The sequence below is a fragment of the Galeopterus variegatus genome, unplaced genomic scaffold (genome assembly GCF_000696425.1).
Source record: "Galeopterus variegatus unplaced genomic scaffold, G_variegatus-3.0.2 Scaffold812, whole genome shotgun sequence".
In the NCBI taxonomy this organism is placed as follows: Eukaryota; Metazoa; Chordata; class Mammalia; order Dermoptera; family Cynocephalidae; genus Galeopterus; species Galeopterus variegatus.
The window spans coordinates 483,510-506,575 of NW_007726923.1; the positions used below are offsets into that span (position 1 = coordinate 483,510).

General features: G+C 41.8%; 1 pseudogene; it reads right to left on the bottom strand.

Moving 5' to 3' along the window:
• Positions 1-6,060: 6,060 nt before the first annotated feature.
• On the bottom strand, positions 6,061-13,472 carry LOC103590408 (annotated as a pseudogene).
• Positions 13,473-23,066: the final 9,594 nt, after the last annotated feature.

Below are 23,066 nucleotides of genomic sequence, written 5' to 3' on the forward strand. Positions count from 1 at the left end.
GTGGGAGCTAAAAAATAAACAAATTAATTTACCCACAAACACACACACACAAAAACCGGGGGTGGGGGGTGGGGAAGAAGGTATAACAACTATACTTTTTTTGAAGTTGTTACAACAAGCAAACGGAAAGGACATTCTTGGGGGGAGGGGAGAGAGGGAGGAGGGCGGGAGGTGTCGGTGATGGGCCATAATAATCATATACATTGTATATTGACAAAATAAAAATTAAAAAAAAAAGAAAAGAAAAGAAAATAAAATTTGCGGGTGGCCTGAGGCAGGATGGGGTGACTCTGAGTTGTTCCTGGGCACCTTGCTTTCCTCACACTTGTCAGGCATATCTATGCACATGGGCTTATCTGAGCCCCTAGGATAAGAAGAACACTGCCAAGGCTTTTACTCTTGAAAAGAGCAATTAATGGGCTGCCCAGTTAACTCAGCTGGTTAGCTCAGCCTTACATCATCAAGGTCAGGAGTATGGATTCCCTTACTGGCCAGCTGCCAAAAAAAAAAAAAAAAGAAAAGAAAAAGTTTTATTTTTATTTTATCTCCTCATTGTAGATACAAATTTTAAATTGTCCCCAATCATTTACCCTGCATCCTTATTGAAAATTTCATCCTCCTCAGAAGGATCCTTGTCATGTAGCTCCCAGGCCATGTTTTTCTTGCGTGTAGCATTGAGAGGTCTATATGTATCCCTAAGCCAAAGTGGCCACCTTAACCAGAAAAAGCCCTCCTAGAAAATAAAAGGGGAAATATTAATTCTGCATTTCCCCTGCCATCTCTGGACACAGCAGTGAATCCTTCTTAAATTTACCTGAGAGTCATTTTGCTGGGAGCATCTCCTATGCAGCAGAAATCTGAAAAAGCCCCTTGGGAGAAAACACACACACAAGACAATTAGTGATTCATGCCATTTTCCATGTCTCTCACAATGTACATCTCTGGTCTTATTAGGACTAAATGTGCACCTCAGTCCATAATCACAACAAGCAAAATCACCACAGACCAGGGACCTTCAAAAAAATTTCATGCATGCTGGGCTTCCAGAAGCTCTCTGTGTCTTCCCAAAAGGGCCTCACAATATCTCTGGGGAGAACTTTGTACATGGCATGGAGTATCAGCAGGATTTTCAGCTCCACTTACTGCCTTGACCAAGTGCCCTCGTGCAGTGAACAAAATGCACAGCCACTATGGGCAGAAAGCATTAGTCATCTCCAGAAGCATTTATATCAGTCCCTTTCAGCTTTGTCTCACATGCGTCATTTGCTGGGGTGGGGTGGTGGTGGTGTTGGTGATAAAGTGTTTCTGTGTTCCTAGCTACTTTATCCTAGAGGTTGAATCACATCAAGCAAATGCCTAGGTTCAACTAGCCAAGTTATCTACCTTATTGATTTTTTTTAAAAGATGACTGGTAAGGGGATTTTAATCCTTGACTTGTTGTTGTCAGCACCATGCTCTCCCAAATGAGCCAACCGGCCATCCCTATATAGGGATCCGAACCCGTGGCCTTGGTGTTATCAGCACCACACTCTCCCAAGTGAGCCATGGGCCGGCCCCTCTAGCTTATTGATTTTAATACTACAAGCTGTCACTGATGAGTGAGTGAGTTGTGGAACCAGTTTAAAGGACATGACTAGCACTAAAACACAAGATAATTTGAGTACAAACAATATGACAAAAATCAGTGCATCATTTCAGAAACTACTTATGTCTATATAGTATGTGGGTACTGATTTGTGATATAAAATGTAGCTCACTGGGCCGGCCCGGTGGCGCACTGGATAGTGTGCCGCTTGGGAAGCGCGGCGGCGCTCCCGCCCGAGGGTTCGGATCCCACATACAGACCAGTTCCCGCTCGCTGGCTGAGCAAGGCGCGGGAGCAACACCGAGGCTTGCAATCCCGTTGCCGGTCCCCGGTCCGGTACGGGGGCAACACTGAGGGTTGCGATCCGTTGCCGGATACGGAAAAAAGACAAAAGACAAAAAAAAAAAAAAATGTAGCTCACAGCCCGAGCACAGGATAATCAATGGAGAATCCCCAGCTAGAAAAGGAATCTGATACTCACTAGCAGTGTGACCATGGGGCAAGATATTTTCCCTTTCTCCTTCTCTGTTTCCTTATAGTAAAAGGAAGAGACAAACTATGGTCTAAGGTCTCTCCTAGTTAAACTCTATGAGATTTGGATAAAAGGAATAGAGAGTGGGGGCCCAAAAACCAGTCAGATAAGAAGGTAAGTTTTTCTTCCACTTTAGAGGATGAAGTCATGTATTCTATCAGCCTTGAATTACCTCAATATCATGTGGCCTTCCCTACTCCCTCTCCAGAGCCTCCAAGAAGGCCTCTGGCCTGATGCCCACTCCCCACTAGAAGGAACAGGCACTACCAAAACCTCTCCCCTCCATGCTTTCTTGGAAGGACTGGTGACAGTAGATTCATCCTTACTAGTCCCTGCTAACTCAGCTTTGCCTGGGGAACTAATTTTGCTGGAGTTAGGCAAAGCACTGGGTTAAATAAGTGTTCTTCCTGCCTCTGGCAGTTTTCTCTTTGTAAAATGAGGGAATTGAAATAGATACATTTTAAGTTCTCCTCTAGTTCTAAAATAATTTAGAAATTGCCAGGTAAATACTTACCTTGGGGAATCCCTCTTTATCATCCTCTGATACTGTTCTATGAGAATAAATCTGTTTTGGGGCCAGCCCGGTGGCGCACTGCTACAGTGTGCCGCTTGGGAGTGTGGCGGCGCTCCCGCCGAGGGTTCGGATCCCACATACAGACCGGTTCCCGCTCACTAGCTGAGCGAGGTGCGGGCGCAACACCGAGGGTTGCGATCCCATTGCCGGTCCCGGTCCGGTACGGGCGCGACACTGAGGGTTGCAATCCATTGCCAGACACGAAAAAAGACAAAAAAAAGGAAAAAAAAAAAAAAAAGAATAAATCTGTTTTGGAAAAAAACACAATCATGATTATCCATCACAATGACCATTATCTCCAAAGCTTTATTCATTATTTTTATTTATTATAAGTCTTATCTACCTGGTAAGATAACGTTTTTGAGACTGGGAACTCTATCCTGTTTAATATTTCTTTGATTCTTCCACAGTACCTAGCTTAGGGTCTAGCATGCAGCTGGCACTTATTGACTCTTTAGATATCATTCAACAGATAATTTCTAGCAAAAACTCTTAAAAGCAGGAAAAAAAAGAAACATTTGTAACTTGATAAAAGTGTCTCCCAGAAGCCTAAACAGCATGGTTTTAAAGTCAAGGACAACAGTAGGATGCCTATTATTAATGCTACTGATCATCATTGTTGATTTGAGGTCCTAATAAATGCAATAAGAAAAATAAATGGGGTATACATGCCAGCACCTCAGTGCCCACCCAGGGACCCGAGGCATGGAGAAGGGGACTGATGAACCCTGCTCCCATAACCAGGCAAACCATGCCAGCAACTTGGGACCTGCCTGGGGACCTGAGGTATGGAGAAGGGGATTGAACCCCCATCCCACAACCAGGCACACTGTGCCAGTACCTTGGGACCTGCCTGGAGACCCAAGGCATTGAGAAGGTGACCGGACTCCACTCCCACATCCAGGCACACTGCCAGCACCTTAGGGTCCACCTCGGGACCTGAGGTAAGGAGCGGGGACCAGACACACCCCACAACTAGGCACACCGCCAGAACCAAGGAGCATGCCAAAAACATCACCTCCATGTGGGTGGCCCACCACAGCCACCACAATAATCATTGTTGCTGTGAGAGTGGCTAGATGCCACAACCACCATAGGGATGGTCTGACAACCACTGGAGTGCATTGACACAATGAGAGTCACCAGCAGAGATAAAGAAGAGGATGTCTCTCTCCACAAAGCCCATTTCAGAGTGACAGAGGAAGCATTTGCTCTATGATAATATTGGGGGACCTGATCACACCTCTCAGCATTGGACAGATCATCTAGGTAACAAATCAACAAAATAACCATTATTCTTTCAGAAAGAGAGAAGAAATCTAGGGTAATAAGGGGGGGGGCTGAAGAGGAGGGTGGGGAGAGATTGGACAAGGGGAAAAAGAATAATTATGATTTGTAACTATATATGCTGGTAATATTGATTTGATCAACATAACTCAGTGTTGAACCCCCAAGATATGTATAATCAATTTTAATTCAATAAATAAAATAAATTAATAATAAAAGAAAAAGAAATGGGGTATAAGTATTGGAAAGGAAGAGATAAAACTATCATTTGCATATAAAATGATGAAAAATCTAAAAAGCCAAAGAGAAACAACTAAAAATTTATTGGAAGTAATATGAGGATTCAGTAAGGTGGCTAGGTACAAAATCATGTGATCAGTGCACAAACCTCAGTAGCTTTCCTATGTACCCCCAATAACTAATTAGAAAATGGAAGAATGATCCCATTTACAACAGCAATAAAAATGTAAAGTACCTAGGAATAAACTTAACAAAAGATGTGTAAGATCTATGTGATGAAAACACAAACTCTTCTGAAGGATGTTCAGAAGATATAAATACATGGCATGAGATACCATGTTCCTAGAATGTTGTAAAGATGTCAATTGTCAAATTAATCTACAAATTCAATGAAATCCTATTGATCTCCAGAGAACAGTTTTTTACAAAAACTGACCAGGTGACATTTGGGAGAGAAAACGGGCAAGAATAGCTATGAAATATATGAAAAAGAAGACCAAAGAGCAGGAGTTCGCCCTACCAAATATTTAACTCGAAATATGTTATAAAGCAACTGGAATTATGTAGTGTGATCCTGGTACTCAGGAAAAGACAAGTGGATCAACAGAAGAGAACAGAGTCCAGATAAAGATTGTATTTTAGATCACTGAAGAAAGAATGAACCATACAATAAAAATCATCTTAAAACAATTCATGAAGGGAAAAATAAGTTAGACTCCCTAACTCAGTCATACTAAAAACAAATAAAACAAATTCCAGATGGATTAAAAAATATAAATAACATGAAATATATATATAAATAACATAATGCTATAAAAGTACTAAAAGAAAATATCAGACTATTCTGTGAAGTGACAAAGGCCTCTAATAAGACTCACACCCCTTAAGCCACATGGCTAGGGCCACAGATGTGATGGCATAGATGATGAATTACCTACTATTCACAGCCTTTTTGGTTCTTTATCCACTGGATTGTCTTTTTCTTGCTGGTTTATAAAACTCTTTATATTAAATATATTAATCCTTCCAATGATTTTCATTGTACTTCTGTGTTTCAAATATTTCCCAGTGTTGTTTGTTTGTTTGTTTGTTTTTTAATGTCTCTAAGGAGGCAAAACAGAGTGGCAGCAGGGTGCACAGGCTTTGAAGTCAAGGCAATCTGGGTTCTGCTTTTGGTTTTGCAACTGGGACCTTAAATTGATCTCCTTCATCTGTACAGAGGGATGATAATATCCTCCTCAGAGGACTGTTGTGAGGATTAAATCATACGATATGTGGAAAACTCTTCATCCTATGCTTAGCATATGTAAGTGCTAAGTTTGCTAATGATGTCACACACAAGGCAGGGAAATCTACCAAAGGTTCAGATCCCTGTACTGCCTACCCACCAAAAGAAAGAAGAGATGAAAGCTAACTATTTAAAATCCCATTCTTGGGCTGGCTGGTTAGCTCAGTTGGTTACAGCATGGTGTTGTTAATACCTAGGTCAAGGGTTCAGACCCCAGTAGGCACCAGCTGCCAAAACAAACAAACAAACAACAACAACAACAACAAAAAAAAAACACCAAACAAAATCCATAAAATCCCAGTCTTCCAGATGAGTAGCTTAAAGATTCTTAAAGAACATACTAAATCTAATGTGTTACATAATCTTATTATTAAACATTTTCTTCTATAATTTATCTTATGTGTTAGGTCTGCTTTATTCTGTAAATGAGAAAAGTGGGAGATCACTGTCTTGGCCAAAGTTACATGACCAAGACAAGATATGGACTAGGAGCCTCTGGTCTTCCTGCTTGAGCACTTTAATGGCTTATCCTAAATGATGGGAAATTCTGGGTCTCATATTTCAGTAGTTGTCTTCATCTCACGTGACTCCTGATCTGTCTGTTCATCCAGGGCTTCTGTGCTCTCATTGATATAATTCTCAGTTTTCTATTGGTCTGTATCTCACTCTGTCTTGGACACCTTTACTTCTTGCTTGCCGAGAAGCATCATCAGGAGGCCTGTTCTGGAGATGAGCTTGGCACAAGCCATTTGTACATGGGGCTCAGAGCAGTCCCTTTTCAAAGTCTGGATAACATGAGAAATGAACCTTGTCATGTCATTGTCAGAGATCAGGGATCCTAGCTGCTGGTTTAGCTGAAGTTCAAATTGATCACCTGGGGATAAAAGCAATGGGTAAGTGAAACCTTTGGGCTTGGGGGCTAAGTTGGTGCCCAGTCTGTGGTATTCCCATTGTGTTCTGTGGAGTATACTAACATTTATAAAGCAAACATATTTCACAGGACCTAGCTTCCAAGGCCCTGTAGTTTTCAGGTACAGCTTTTTAAAATTACACATAGAAATGTTAAGCTTGCAAAAGACAGGAAACTTTCCCCGGGCTAAAGTCTCTGTTGTAGATAAAGAATTGTAACACAGCAAAATTGCTGGCTCTAAGAGCAGATGTCCTTGGTGCAGCTAAACCTAATGATTGTTGCCATGACAATTATCTTACTGTTCTTTTGTAACCACCTATGTTCCTTTTCTATAACTTTCTGGCCTGGAAAATAAATACTGAGAGAAGACCCTGGTTCAGTGTTATTTTTCTGAGGAATGCTTCTCTCTTGAGGGTTCTTGGAAAATTAACCTTTTTGGGGTCTCTCACTGCTCAGAAGAAATGGGCTTTGGGTAATCCTTTGCATTTCCATCTCCCTGGGGGAGAGGTGACAAATGGTGCCCCATGTGAGGCATTCTGACTCCATGGATCAGAGACCGATATGCCAAGCCTTGGAAAGTAAAGGACATCTGACATTTATATTTGCACATCCCGGTAAGGGAATACTCATCCTGGTAAGGGAATCACAGGTAGCTTTTGATTAGTGACTGCACGCCTGCAGCAGGTCAAGCTAGCTTTCAACCCAAAGGTTTTTTCTCTTTTTTTTACTTTTAAAATATGGAAAATTCTTTAACAAAAAGGGAGACTCAACATAAATTACAACTCCAATGTCTCCTTAAAGCAGCAGGCTGTAATGTAACTGAAAGGCAGCTTGTAAAACTGTTAGTGGTTATTAGAAACAATAATTCTTGGTACCCTAAGGAAGGGAGACTTGACATCAAAATTTGGAAATGAGTTGGTCACTGGTTAAAAAATACAAGGGGTCTTGTTAAGGTGTTTCATCTAACAACTTGGAATCTATGTCAAGTCGCTTTGAGACCTATTCAAGACCTTAACAAAAAACAAAGACATGTTTATGTCACCGAACAAGGATAAAACTTAATCTTTGCCAGTGACTAAAATAACTTTAAATTGGACAAACAAAAGTAAAAGATGTTAATATTTCTTTGCAATTTTAGTTTTGTTTGAGCATGTTTTCTTTTCTTAACTGCATGTGCTTCTCTTCTTCACCAAAGACTCTGAGGCTTTATGAGAAATGCAGCCCTGATGCCAACCAGACCACCTTTTGGGTCTGCTGTCTTTCTCAGGATACCCCAAAAGTCAAATGGTTTCATCTCTATTTAATAGCTCAGCCCTTAAGCTCAGCAACCCATTTGAGAAACAAAAACTATACTAAAATCTACCTGTTTTGTTACCTTACTTTCTCTAAAACAGGGTGAGCCCTCACAGATAAGCTTTAACATTCTTTAGAAACACAATTTAAACCTGACTGTCCTTTTAGACTAGTGAGTTTTCTATTTTATCTGTCTCTTTATTTTAAAGGAAGCCTATAAAATCCTTATTGTTTCTGTTTATGTCTACATGTATATATACATAAATGTATATTATGTCTACATGTTCATGTCTGTATGTGTGTTTGTATTGTCTGCATGGTACCAAATTAGCTTATAATTAATGTGCACTCATTAAGTAAATAATTATACTTTTCAAGTTCACGTGACTTTAATTTTCTAAAGTTTTGATAAAATAAATATATTTTCAAAATTTGATTTAAGGGCCAAGCCCGTGGCGCACTTGGGAGAGTGCGGCGCTGGGAGTGCAGTGACGCTCCCGCCACAGGTTCGGATCCTATATAGGGATGACCAGTGCGCTCACAACACTCACTGGCTGAGCGCGGTGTCGCTGGTCTCAAAAAGGACAAAAAAAAAAATTGATTTAAACCTTTTGCCTAAATTTGTCTTTAGGTCAATGCATTTTGTGATATGTTTAATGCTTGTTTAATTTGTTTAAGGACTAAAAGCTGTAAGAGAACTGGCTTTTGGGCTTCTCCCAAAGCCCTACACATGTCTTGTTGTTAGCTTGTTTTTGGTTTTAAGCCTCTAAATTCTGGACACTTAACACAGGGTCATGGTGAGGTCAGAGGACATAATGTGTCCACAGCACATGGACCATCAGCTGTGGGACAAAACCCAATATGTCTCCTCATCTCAGCTCTGCCTCCTGGCCATGCTGGCAGAAACAAGATCTTTTAGACATTATCTTTGTGAATGCTGCCCTCTGCCTTAAGCTCCATATGGCCTCTCTGGATTCCACATGACCCTAAATGCCATGTGGGTACTAGGGACCCATGATGGCTAGTGAAAGGAGACCTATGCCCAATATCTCAAAGGCCCTACTTAACTTTAACTGATAAGGGTATAGATTTAATACATCAAGTTTTTGGCTAGGAAACCATAAATATTTATTTGTTAAAAACAGCTGAGGTTCAAACTGGGCTTTGTGTAATCTGCTCTGACTAATGGACCCCTGTTTACTAACCTGAATGTATAAAAATGTTCTTATCAGCACACATCTTTGCCTGGGTTTACTAATCAAACAGGATTACATTTGTCTCTGCTAGAGGCTTTTCAGTTGTGAACCCATTCAAAACCAGAAAAACCTTTCTGTATATAATTTTTAGGCAAATGAGGCCAATTTCTGTATATAATTTTTAGGCAAATGAGGCCAATGTAAAAAAAAGGACAAGTACGTAAAAAAAAGGTGATATAAAAAAAGCTATGGATGTAAAGATGGAGTTGTGGTTAGAAAGGCTAAGGGAAAGAAAATATTTTTATGTTAAAAGATATCTGGTACAATGTATTCTTGTCCTAGAGTAAAATAACTGGCTATTTAAAAAAATAAAAACTATAGGGGAAAAAAAGGAAAAATCTAAAGCATGTCATCAAATGTCTGAGTAAGTCATGATAATGGTTTGTGTAGATAAGTTTGTTAAAAAGGTTTTACAGTAAAAGGATTGACTGGATTTAAAAACAAATTATGTTTGAGTTTTTCTAAAAATTAATATCAAAAATATTCTATACAGATTTAGAATTTGTTCTCCTGCATTTGAACAACCAGATTTCCTCAAAGCACTTAACTGCTTTTAATAGAAAATTGTAAGAGGTTTTCTTTATCTTTTAGATAACTGGCTTAGGAAACTTATTTCATGTTTTATCATAATTTCTTGTGCTCTCTGCCTTTAAAATTGTCACTTTGGTTTTATTTTTGTAATGATTTGGAGTGTTTTAAGCCTTTGTTATTCAACTAACTTTCCAAAACCAAATTCTAAAAACTTGGACTTGAATTAACTTTGGGAGGTTCCAAGGGCCCTGGAGCTTCTCAAAGGATATATAAAAGATGTATCAAAACCAATTGGCTTATTTGATAAATTAGACTATGTGAAAAACATTGTCAAAACAAGAAATAATGTTTGACCTTCTTTGGTTATACTAAGATCATATTAATATGTATTCTAAAATCTTGTAAGGTTCTTGGGAAATCTGTGTCTTGATATAAATGCTACCGGTCATAATCTTGGTTCAATTATAATTTTAAAATGTTATGTCTTCAAATATTTCATGAAAAAACTCTGACAGTTACAGTTTCCTGACAAACTTCGAGTTCATACCTTTGAACTGAATTTCCAAAATTCTAATGAAGAAACTGACGGGTTTGTGAAATTACTCACCAAGGTCAAAATGAGAAAAGTTAATTACATAAAACTAATGAACTGATTAAAAAGAATTATAGATTTTTACAATTTTTATTTTGAAACCGCTCATTAATGTCTTGTTTTCCAGATTTAAGAAAACTCTCTCTCTTAAGCTATCTATAACTAACAGCAGTTTGGTAAAATATAATTTAAAACAAAGATAAAAGCATTTGTTTTCTTCCTATTTGATCCCCCCCAAATTTAAAAACTTTGAGTACCTTTATGATTATTATGGCAATGTGGCTATTTTCATAAGTTCAATAAAAATTGAATCCCTCTTTATAACAGGATATAATTTAAAACTTTGGTTGTAAAATAGCATGTCTCTTCTAAGTTCCTGACCCCTCTTCATGTTGCCCTAATTTGGCCTAACTGCTGTTTCATCTTGCTTGTTTCATCTTGCTGTTTCATCTTTCCACCTGAAGTTGGACATGACAACCTGGGAATGAGCCTTCCCAGCACCGAGGGATCTATACAAAGAAAAGTGAAACCTTTTCAATCAGAAAATTGATCATCAATGCTTTTATGAGGAATGCTTTAATTGATAAGGGGAAAATAATATCTTGTCTACGAAAGCAGTTCTCTAAAGTTTCATGGCCTTAAAGAGGGTGTTTTATGTACTTGGATGAGACATCCTGTTCCTAAACAAAAGATTTGTAATTGATCAGGAAATTTTACAAAGATTAGATGCTTTGGAAGCAGTGATGTCCTGGATGGGTGAACACCAACAAACTCTCTGAATTCAAAATCAACTATTACATGGAACAGAACCCCACTCCAGAGTTTTAGCAACTGGCAATAACACCCCAATTCACATGGAATGATGCTGATGCCACAGCACTGAGAGATGATGACATCATCAGTCCCCATCTGGAATAAATTAAAAGGACTTGCCATGCTAAAATGATACTAACTTTTCTTTAACAAAATGTTTTTATCTTAACTGTGAAACCTTGATGTATAGCTTTTGCTTTTTGTTTTAAAAAATAAATAAATAAAAATGGGGGATATGTGGGTATACTAACATTTATAAAGCAAGTGAATTTCACAGGGCCTAGCTTCCAAGGCCCTGTAGTTTCAGGTATAGCCTACCTTTTTAAAATTACACATAGAAATGTTAAGCTTGTGAAAGACAGGAAACTTTCCCCAGGCTAAAGTCTCTGTCATAGGTAAAGAATTGTAACATAGCAAAATTGCTGGCTCTAAGGGCAGATATCGTTGGTGCAGCTAAACCTAATGATTGTTGCCATGACAATTATCTTACTGTTCTTTTGTAACTGCCTATTTTCTTTTTCTGTAACTTTCTGGCCCAGAAAATAAATACTGAGAGAAGACCCCAGTTTGGTGTTATTTTTCTGAGGAATGCTTCTCTCTTGAGGGTTCTTGGAAAATTAACCCCTTCAGGGCCTCTCACTACTCAGAAGAAATGGGCTTTGAATAATCCTTTGCATGTCTGTCACCCTGGGGGAGAGGTGACAGTGTTCCGTTGGATTGTTTAGCAGTTGGCATTAACTTTAATGTAGTCACAGCAGAATCTACAGCAGAATTCTTGTGGGTTGTGTTTTCAGGGGTAGTTTCTGTTGGTACAGTAGTGTTTTCTACCAAAACATTTTTATCAGAAGTATTTCTTGCAGTTGTATTTTCTTCAGTAGTGTTTTTTTTTTCTATAGAAGGCTCTGAAAGAGCAAATAATTCTGGGAAAGGATTTTCTTGAGAACTCCAGTCTCCTGAAGATGAAAAAGCCCCTCATGAAGGGGAATTTATAAGGCTTGTCACTGCAGAGAGTGGAGGCCTCTTTGCAAACACCAGCCTCTTGAATGAACATTCCTTACTGAGCTTTTGACTCAGTTTGGCTTTGGGTGTTCAGTAGACAACATGAGAGTGAGTTTTATGAAACTGGCAATTTTTTATGGAATGTAAGATTGGAGTAGCAGCCTTCATATTTTTAACTCTAGTGTTTGCATCTTCTAAAGCAAAAATGGTGTAGGTTGAGACTTTTGATCTGTTTCTAATCTAGGGATTTTGCAGTGGTGGAAGCAGAAGACCTGCCCATTGAGAACTGTTTCAGGAAAAAAGAGACTGTGGCCTTATGTTCCTCTGTGAGTGAAGGCTCTGTGTGGAAGGGGCTTCCCACTAACTTCTTGGGTCTTCACACCAAGTGAAGTTATTCCAGCTCCCTTGGGTTTCATCTTCTGGGCCTTCTATCTTTAACAATGTTCTCCACAAATGGCTGGCCACTCTGTTTCCTCTTGATGCTCTGATCCCTCACTACTTTGAAGTGCCTTTTCTTTATACCCCTTAGCCCCTTGAGGACTCTGTTTACTCTCTGCAGCCTTTTCCCTACACCGGTTGGCTGGTTAGCTCAGTTGGTTAGAGTACAGCCTCCTAACACCAAGGTTATGGGTTCAGATCCCCACACTGGCCAGCTGCCAAAAATAAATAAATAAATAAATAAAAGACATGGAATTTTAAATAATGCAGAATACCACCATCTTGCTTCCTGTTCTCCACACTTCCCTTCCCAGTCCCACAGGAACCCAGCCTGCTCCCGTGATCTCCATGCCCTGTTGTGACAGTTTCGATGGCCAATAGCTAAGAAGGCAGTTTGCAGAAGCACTTCCCAAGCACAGGATGTTATCACAATTTTCTGTGACCCCTCTGCCAAGCCAGGCATACTTTTTTTTTGGCAGATCCAGGAGCCTTGCTGTGGCTGGAAATGGTCTTCTCTAAGACCTCACAGCACAGATGGGCATGTGGGCAGAGGAGGAGCAGAAGATGAGCACAGGGACACAGGAAGGGAGAGCAGTGGGGTAGAAACTACCCAGGCTGAACTGCAGGTGGCAGAGATGTTTAGACAAGGAGGGAGAATCATCACTTCTCTGGTCTCAGCACCCAGTGATTCCACCCACAGTACATTTCCTTTGTGCATCCCTCCAAATGGTGGCGCTGGTTGTCTGAAGGATGCCCTTGGAGGAAGCCATCTGGAAGGTACAGAAAAAAGGAGCCATGGGGATTATCAAAAATGATGGGCTCCCATCTGCAGGTGCATTCATTTGCTAGGGCTGCCATAACAAAGTGACTTACACAACGGACACTTATTGTCTCACAGTTCTGGAGGCAATAAGTCCCAGACCAAGGTGTCAACAGAGTTGGTTCCTTCTGGAGACTGTGAAGAAGAATCTGTTCCAGGCTTCTCCCCTAGCTTCTGGAGGTTTGCTGGCAATCTTTGCCCTTCCTTGGCTTGTAGAAGCATCACCTCAGTCTCTGATTTCATCTTCACATGGTATTCTCCCTGTGTGTGTCTTTGTGTCCAAATTTCCCCCTTTTTATAAGGACACCGATCATGTTAGATTAGGGGTCTATCCTATTCCAATATGACATTATCTTAATTAATTATATCTACAATGACCCTATTTCCAAATAAGTTGCATTCTGCCATCCTGGAGGTTAGGACTTCAACATACGAATTTGGGGGTGGGTTGGGGAGAGAATTCAATGTATAACAGTTGGGTACCTACTATGTACCAGGCGCTGTGTACATACTTTTAGGTATTCTAATCTTTTGTCCTGCTAGGTGGGTGTTACCAAACTCATGTTACAGAGAATGAAAGCAGGGCTCAGAAAAGTCGAGGATCTTGTCTGAAGTTAGACAACAGCAAGGCCATCTGAATGCATCACCCAACCCTTGCTGAGAACCTGGGAGTTGGGCCACTGCAGCACTTCTCTCCTAGGACCCCAGATAGGAAACTGTCTCTCCATCAGCTTTCTCCATATGTACCACCCTGTTTAGAGTAGACTGGCCAAGGATCCCTTGGATCTGTCAGATTTCAACATAAATCACTCATGAGTTATGCTTCTCCAGAGTGAACATGGCAGGTGGTCTGTGGGTGTGGAGCCTTGGATGGATGTGGAAGGTGGGGTGTGTTGGGCTGAAGTCTGGCCCACTTCTGCACAAACTGCCTCACTTGGCAAGATTCTTCTTCTTCTGAGCTACTTTGGATGCTGGGAAGTCCAAGGTCAAGGGGCCACATCTGGTGAGGGCCTTCTTCTTGGTGGGGACTCTGTACAGAGTCCCCATGGTGACCAGCTTATCACATGGCAAAAATGGCCCATAGTATGTCATATAATTTAGGAGTTTAAATGAATGGAGTAACCATGCTAAGTAATAGGAAGGAAAAAAGTCCAAGACATATCACGAAGTGAAAGAATCAAGTTGTAGGATGTTAACATTTATGTAAGGAAAAAAGATAAAACTGCACAACAAACCTATTTTGCTATGTGTGTGTGTGTATATATATATATGTAGGCAAATGCATGGGGAAAGGGCTGGAAGGATATATACCAAACTCAGAGTAGAGCTTACCTTAGGGCACAAAGAGAGTTTCTACCATACCTGGTATTTCATTTTTATACATTAAGAATATAGTTATGTATTACTTGTATAACAGAAAATAAATTGCCCCTTACTTATTTTAAAGAGGGCCCACCAAATTTAATTTTTATATAACCATAAGATTGCAATCAATACAGGTTGATTTGGGATTTGAAATGGGAAATACCTTTTCTCAGAGGTGTCTGCCTCAAGTTTCTGGACCAACCAAGAAGGGTCTTACAATGCATTTAGTATTTTGTATTGATATCTGGAGAGAATATACTCAGTTTCTCAGTCCAATGGTATGCTTCCCATTATTTTCATCAGTGTAAGAAATAGAGTTTCCTTGGAAATTTCTGTGAAGAAACACAGTTCATATCCTTGACTAGGTAGGAAAAGAATGAACAGAGTAAGTAAAAGAATCATGGCAACCTCATGGGGGATATTCAAATATGGAAAATACTAGCTTTCTAATTTCCAGAGCTATCAGTGTGCCCAATTAAAGAAATAATGTGGGGTCACAGGAACAAACCATGAGACATCTCAGAATCTTAACTTCCTATCTGTCCAATCTTTTGGAAAGATTATGCCAGTTAGTTACTTTGCTTTTTTTTTCTTTTTGCCAGTTAATTACTTTGAATGTAAGTATCTTTTCCCCAAAAATCACTGTTTCTAACCTGACTCCTTCTACAAATCAATAAGAAAATGGTAAATAATTCAACAGAAAAATGGGCAAAAATGTATCATTATCATCAAAGAAGAATGAAGAATCCCCATGCCAAATAACACCAAAGCTTTGGCTAAGTGCCCTCTGTTGAAACTTCTCCACATATTGGAAAGGTAAGGGAAATTAGAAATTAAAGGGTATAATGTGCCGATGTGGAAAGAACTCTTAGACATACTGTATAGGGAAAAAGCACAAATCACTGAGCAAGAAATAAAGCATTACCTCATTAGGAAAAAAATGCAAAGGAAAGAGATTGGAAGGAAGGACATACATAAAATTGGTAACGGGAGTTATCTTATGGGTGGTAGTGATGTTGGAGGTAGGGTCCGAGGGCCTGATACCCACTCAGTTCTCTTATCAGGTTCTTGACTCTGCCACAGGAAAGAATTCAAGGGCAGAGTTACAGTAGACAGAACAAGTTTAATAAAATAGATAAGAAATACACGTTCCACAGAGAGAGCACAGCATAGCTCTAGAGACTGAGCAGGGCCCACACCAAGTTTAACACAAAAGTAAGTTCAGTACAGACATCAAGTCTAACACAAAAGCTAAATAAAGTTTAGTACAAAGTGCAGGTCTGGCTCAAGAGAATGAATAGCTGCTTGCTGAAAGTAAGTTACGTACAAAGTAAAATATACACATCTAGGCCAGGAGGTGCAAGTTGCCTACAGGAACGTGAGTAACAACAACCCTGCCTTCAGCTGGGATTAGGCTTTTATAGTTTTTCTATCTAATGAATATTCAATTAAGGAGGTGGTTCCAAGTTATATGCACCAGAATGTTCTGTGCTCTCTATTGAGCATGTCCAGTCATTGGATTGCATAAGCCAGCCCCTGTGGTCTCATTTTCCCTGTGTTGATGCTAAAAATAGGTCTAACTTGCAGTAGTAACTTTCCTCTGGGGGACAGCTCAGAGGAGGAAGACCGAGACCTCAGGAAGTGGCTGGAAATCCAGAGACATGTCCTGAAACCCAAGTGCAGGGTACTGAGCACATCCTGTATCAGTAGGGTGCAGGGTGGGGGGGGGTGATAAGGGGCTATGGGGGGTACAGATTTTCACGTTATCCTATATACATTTGTGACTTTTTTTTAAAAAAGGTGGGTATTGGCAAAATAAAATTAAGAAGGAAAAAAAAAAAGGTGGGAATATCTCCATTAATGACACGTTTAAAGGAACCTGTTAGATTCCTTATATTCAGTTTCAACTCTGTGGATGACTGAATCCTTACCTTTAACTCTGTCCCTGTTCCTCAGCAACAACTTACTTAGTTTATTTATATACACTATTTCCCCTGGAGAGGGGCAGAAACAAGTCAAAAGAAATACCTGCCTGCTCATCTGCCTAGTGGGCATTTCCACTCAACCAGAAGCCTTCTGGTTGCTTTATGCTCACTGATAAAAGCTGCCTAAAACTGAACTCCTCTGCCTCAAGCTGGCTGTCCTTCCCAACTGTTAGATTTCCACCTGTTATACCACCATTGTTCCCCTCATTATCCAGGACAGAAACTCTGAAGGTAGATTTGATTTTTCTCTTTCCCATACACCCTATCCCCAACTCTCAGTCAGTTACTAAATCCTGTCCTTTCTTTGAAGTGCTCCCAGGATTTTCTTTCCACTCCTGTCACAACCACTCTGATTTAGACCCTTCTCACACCACTCCTAGATTTTGCCAGAGCTTTCTATTTGGTCTCCCTCTATTAAGCTTCCCCTCTAGGTGACTCTAAATATGTATTATAAAATAATCCTTTTTTAAAATCATTTATCTGTTTTGCTTGAAAATTTCAATGGCTCTCCATATTTCTTTTTGTAACATTCAAAACCCGATAGCTGATATTCAAGCTTTTTCATAATCATTGCTTCATACCCAATTATTTGCAGCCAAAGTAGTCTACAAAATTGTGATCATTCCCTATTTTTCTCTTTTTAACAAGTTGTAACCACTTGTTAAGCCCCAGATAAAGTTTTAGCCTACCCATGCAGCTTTCCCTGATCCCTACACCTCAGTGATTACAAATTCTGGTGAAATACAGCACCTATTGTCTGCATCTAATTTAGTTCTTAATTATATATCACCTCCCTTTTTATGCCTAGTCCCTTTCTTCCCACCTATCATGTTCACATTCTGGAGACAATGTCATACTTCTGTGGCTCCCATAGTACTTAGCCCTGGATTGGGTACAAAATGGCTGTTTTATATATAGAAAGCCAGGGACAAAGATGTGTTCGCAACATACCCGAGGGATTGAATAATAATAATAATAATAGCTGCCATTCATATATATACTAGGCACTGATATAGGTGTTATATATTCACTCATCTAAATCTCATAACAATTCTATGAAATGGTAACTATCATAATCCCCATTTTATAGATGAGGAAATTGAGTCACAGAGCTAAATAACTCACCCAAGGTCACAAAGCTAAATAATGACAGACTTTGGTTCAAAGCCAGTCAGTCTGGCTCAAGAATCTACTCTTAACTACTTTGTTGTCTCATCACTAATGAGATGGGGAGAGGCAGCCTGCTGTAAAGAGGGTGGCTCAAAAACGGGAGGAGAGCAGAGGTTAAGAAATGATATTATGGGGCTAAATAAAAATGGATTTAAAAAAAGAGTAAGGGCAATCACAAGTGAAAGCCTGGAAAAGGGGCAAAATAGTAAGGAGAATGAGGATAAGGAAAAGTTGACAAGAAAAAGGTAAAATCAGAAAGTCAGTCAAAGTGGATTGGGAAGATGAAAAAGGCCTAGGAAGACCTCAAGGAAAAGGCTGCCGAGCCAAGCAAGGGGTAGGAAACAAATGAGGAAAGTTGATTCTTACAAGATGGTGAAGGTGCTATTGTAGGTTTTGGGCTCTGGCACAGGCACTCGGCGCAGCCTGTGCTCTGGGCTGAAACCAATACAGGACAGTGTCTCATCTCTGCAGATACAGAGCTCCCATAGGGTGATGCTCCCAGTGGCATTCTTTTCTGGAGTGTAATTTTCAGAAGATACCAATGGATGCTGCGTTAGTAAGTTTCAGATCAAAAGGGTGAACTGTGACTTCAGTCAGTTTTGGATGCTTAGTCTGAACCTGGTCTGGATGTGGAGCTGTAGTCTTCTTCTGGGTTGTAGAATGCTCAGCCTCTGTAGTAGATACTGAAGTTATGGTAAGCTCCAGGTCTAAAGGCCAAACTCTGACATTGGGCAGCATTGGTTGCTGAGCTTGATCCTGACCTGGTTTTGAAACTGTCACCCTTGATACACTTGAGGTGGAGCTACAACCTCCTTAGGTGGCTCTGGAGGCTGACTTGGGGTCTCCTTTGTGGTGGGAGGTTTCAGCTCCATAGTAGGTTCTATAGTTATGGTAAGTTCCAGGTCCAAAGGTTTAATTGTGACTTGAGTCAACTTTGGATGCTAAGACTAGACCTGGTCTGGATGTGGAGCTGTAGTCTTCTTCAGGGATGTAGAATATTCAAACTCCATAGTGGGTACTGAAGTTATGGTAAACTCCAGCTCCAAAGGCTGAACTGTAATGTTGGGCAATGTTGGATGCTGAGCTTCACCCTAACCTGCTGTTGAAATTGTCACCTCTTGATACACTGGAGGTTGAGCTACAAGCTTTGTAGGTGGTGCCAGATGCTGAGTTGGGGTCTCCTGTATTGTTGAAGAGTGTTTAAACTCTGTAGTGGGTTCTGGAGTTATGGTAAGTGCCAGATTGAAAGGTTGAGCTGTGACTTGACTCAGGTTCGGATGCTGAGCCTGAGCCTAGTCTGGATGTAGATGTTCCCTCAGGGGACTTTGGAGAAGGAGCTGTAGTCTTCTTTAGGACTGTAGAATGCTCAGCCTCCACAGTGGGTTCTGGAGTTATACTAATCTCCACGTCCAGAGGTTGAAATGTGATATTACGCAACGTTGGATTCTGAGCTTGATCCTGACTTGGTGTTGGAACTGTCATCTCATAATGTGTTGGGGGTTGAGCTACAACTTCCTTAGGTGGCTCTGTAGACTGAGGTGGGACCTCCTGCAGAACTGGAGAAGGTTCTGCCTCCTTTGGGGGGATCTGGAGGCTGAGGAAGGGCCTCGTGATGGATGAGAGATGGTTCTTCCTTCTCAGGGAGTTCTGTGGGTTGAGATGGGGTTATCTGCTGAGCTGGAGAAGGTTCCACCTCCTTAGGTGGCTCTGAAGGTGGAGCTGAAGTTTCCTGGGGGACTGGAGAAGGTTCAGCCTTTTTAGGGGGCTCTAGTGGCAGACCTGGGGACTCCTGCTGGGTTGGAGAGAGTTCTACCTCCTTAGGGGGCTGTGCAGGCTAAACTGGGCCTCCTGCTGGGTTAAGGAAGTTTCAGCCTCCTCAAGGGCCTCCTGTTGAGTTGAAGAAGGTTCTTCATCCTTAGGGGTCTGAGGAGGCTGAGCTGGGCCTTCTTGCTGGGGTGGAGAGGGTTGGATCTTTTCAGGGGTCTCTAGATTTAGAGATAGGGCTTCTTGCTGTAATTGATTAGTTTCAACTGGCTCAGGGGCATCTAGATGCTTATCTGGGTCCTTCTGGGATTCTAGAAGAAATTCAGGATAAACTATATCCATACTTGAAAATCCATTAACATCCTGCAAGATTTGTTTTTGTTGCTTAGGTTTTGATGCAAATCTTTGAATCTTACTTTTGAGTCGAGGAGGTGGAGCCAGGGCCTGATTCTGATTCTAGCCTTGCATTGGAACCACCTCTGGGAGCCTTTGTTGCCAAGCTAGCTTGTCACGTAGATCCTGATGCAGAACAGCAAACTGATCTGGCTCGGGGGGCAGCTCTCAAGCTGAATCCGTGCCCAGGAATGGAACCAAATCATCAGCCAGTTCCTGAGGCAGGACCAACATCTGTGAGGCAGCAGAGGATCCCAGGTAATCAAAGCCCCGCAGGTCTGCCAGGAGTGTAAGCACATGGGGTGATCCAGGTGGAAGATCTGAGGAACGTGGCCAGGACTCAGTCAGTTCTCACGGGTCACAGATCAGCTGGACAGAGGAGCTGGAAGAGGAGTCACCTGGAAGAGGAGCCACAATGGTTGCCATGTGAGGAGAAGCCAGAGGTCCCAGAGATTCAGCCAAGACATGATATGCAGAGGCTCTGGGGCACAGCAACCCAGGCCAGTGGGGCACTGGCACTGCGCACTAAGTGGGAGCCCAAACTCTGGCAGCCCTGAGACATGCTCCCTGAGCAACTGTGGCCCTGCCCCCACCCCACCCTTTATTTATGACATCTTCAGTCACTCAGGCAACCTTTACTAGGCTCAGGCCCACGTAAGCACCACAAGGGTGAGCCTTGCCCCACAATGATGGGGCTAAAGCCTCCCTGGCCCCTGCAGACGTGACAATCACCTCCCACTGGAACAGCCCCTCACTTCCTTAGTGAGGCAGGATTTGGGTTGCAGACCTGGGTGGCCCTGGGCCTCCAGAAGCCCATTGGGGTGGAGGGCTTCAGGACATCCCAAGGAAGTCAAGTCTCTCCTCTCCAGGTATTCAGAAGTGCTACTGTGCTTCTGACAGCCTGAACTGTTCCTCTTCCAAGCTGAAATCTGAGAGATCTTCTTCTTCCTCTTGGCTGTACTGCTTCCAAGAAAAGCCATTGACTGCAAAATGACTGCCAGTCAGGACCGCAGGCAGGAGAACACACATTATGGTTATTTATTCCAAAATATTGCCATTTCCTGTAAACTCTCTATGTCCTTTGTTCCATGTTTGATAATGAGTTCACCACTCTACTAGGCTACCATGAAACCAGTGATGACTCCAACATTTCTGTAGGAGGGGTTTTGGGGGATGGGCAATTCAGTCTGGCAAGAGTTTGAATCAGAGTGAATTGCCCTTTACATTGGCATGGGAAAACTTCCCCCACCCCACCTGGGCTTAACACCGCCATTAATCTAGAAGTAACAATACTACTTTTCAGAGGTCTCCTATATGTACACTTGGAGAAGACACTTAGGAAGTTAAAGTTAGCATGTTAAGTAATTTCCTTGAAATACTACAAAGAACCCTGTTGACTTCCTTCACAGCCCTTCTTATAATCTATTTTATTTCTTGTTTATTGTCTGGCAGAACCACTAACATGTAAGCTCCAAGAATAGGCTTTATCTTCTTATTCCCAGGGCCTAGCACATGGCTTGGCACATAGTACTAGTTTTAAAATGGAACTGATTCTAAGATTCACCTCATTTAGGGATGGACCAGTTATAATCAGATTTCTGAAATGGTGATTATTTCCTTCCTTTCACATTTCACAGGGAGCTACACTTCTTAAAGTTTAGTTTCCTTAACTGCTTTTATTTTGAATTAAAATAATTATTTTACATGGAAAAAATTTCAAATACATTCTCAGAATGTAATCTCTATTTCTTTCTCTGCCATCTTCAAAACAAAACACTTTGCAATTTTGGGGTAGGTTAAATAATTGAAAATCTAGCCCCAAATTAAGAAACACATTTTCTGCTCCTTTTTATTTTTATTTTTTGTTTATTTATTTATTAATATTATTTTTTTACATTCTAAAATGTTGTGGAGCAGTTGTGGGGGGGGGGAGGGGAAGGGAAAAGGAAATAGGGTGGGAGAAGGAGGAAGGAGGGGAGGTGTTGTTAAGGCCCATGGCATCCCCCTCATTCCTGCAGGGGAGACAAGGAGGCTTCCAGCTGTGGCTTGGTCATTGCTGGGCTGGGTGCAGATGTCAGGGGGCATGGCTGAAGCCCTCAGCCCCCCACCACCTGAGCTCAGGAGCCAGGAGCACTTCCTGCAGTGGCCTGGTGGTTGTTGCTTGGCTGATTGCAGATGTGGGGGGTGTGTGGCTGAGGCCCTCAGTCCCCCATGCCCTGGTTCAGAACCCAGGGCACTTCCAGCAGCAGCTCAGTGGTTGTTGCTGGGCTGATTGCACATATCAGGGGGACATGGCTAAGGCCATCAGCCTCCTACTGCCCTGGCTCAGGAGCCTGGGGTGCTTCCTGCAGTGGCTTGGTGGTCAAAACTGGGCTGTTTGTGGATATCAGGGATTGTGGCTGAGGCCCCTGGCCCCCAACTGCCCTGGCTTGGGAGCCCGGGTGCTACCAGTGGTAGCTTGGTGGTTGTTGCTGAGCTGGTTGCAGATGCTGGGGGAGTCTGGGCCTCAGTCTTTTCAGCAAACTGCTCCACCTGCAGATCTATATTCCTCACCAGTCTCCACTAAGTGGTCCTGTGCTGATTGGAGGGCAGATCAGCTGTCTATGCTGTGCCCCAATTTTCCCCTGGTGGGCCCGTCTCCCCCACCACCCATACTCCAAACACTTCCCATAGGACAGGCCATGCATTGGTACTTTACAATGACTCACTGGCCCCTGAGTGGTTCCTCTTTTCTATTGTCGATGGCTCCTTGCTCCTATGTGGGTCCACAGGAGCCTGGTTAGTGGTCTTTCTAGCCTGGGGGCCACCAAGGCTCTCTTCTCCCCTGCAGCCTCCAAACAACTTCATAAGAAGGGCATGGCTGTGGCTTTTGCAAGTTCTTGCTCCGTGTGCTCACCAGATCCAGCCTTCAAGTGGCTGGGGCTAGAAATGGTGGGAGCAATCCTTTCTTTCTCTCATCATGGCTTCTCCTGCCTTCATGTACTCTGTAGGTCTTGCCCTGAGCTCTAGCAGCCCCCAGCTTAGCTGCCATTGCTTTTTAATAGTTGTAAATTGGGTGATTCATGGGAGAGAGTGACACTGGGACCTTCTATTCTGCCATCTTGACCAGAAACTCCATTACCTACTTCTGAGCTTTCTCTTTTACTTCAAAAATAGTTGGCCTTGAAGAATTACTTGGATCCTGATACTGTTTCAAACCAATAATTTTAGATTTTTATTATACATTTCATT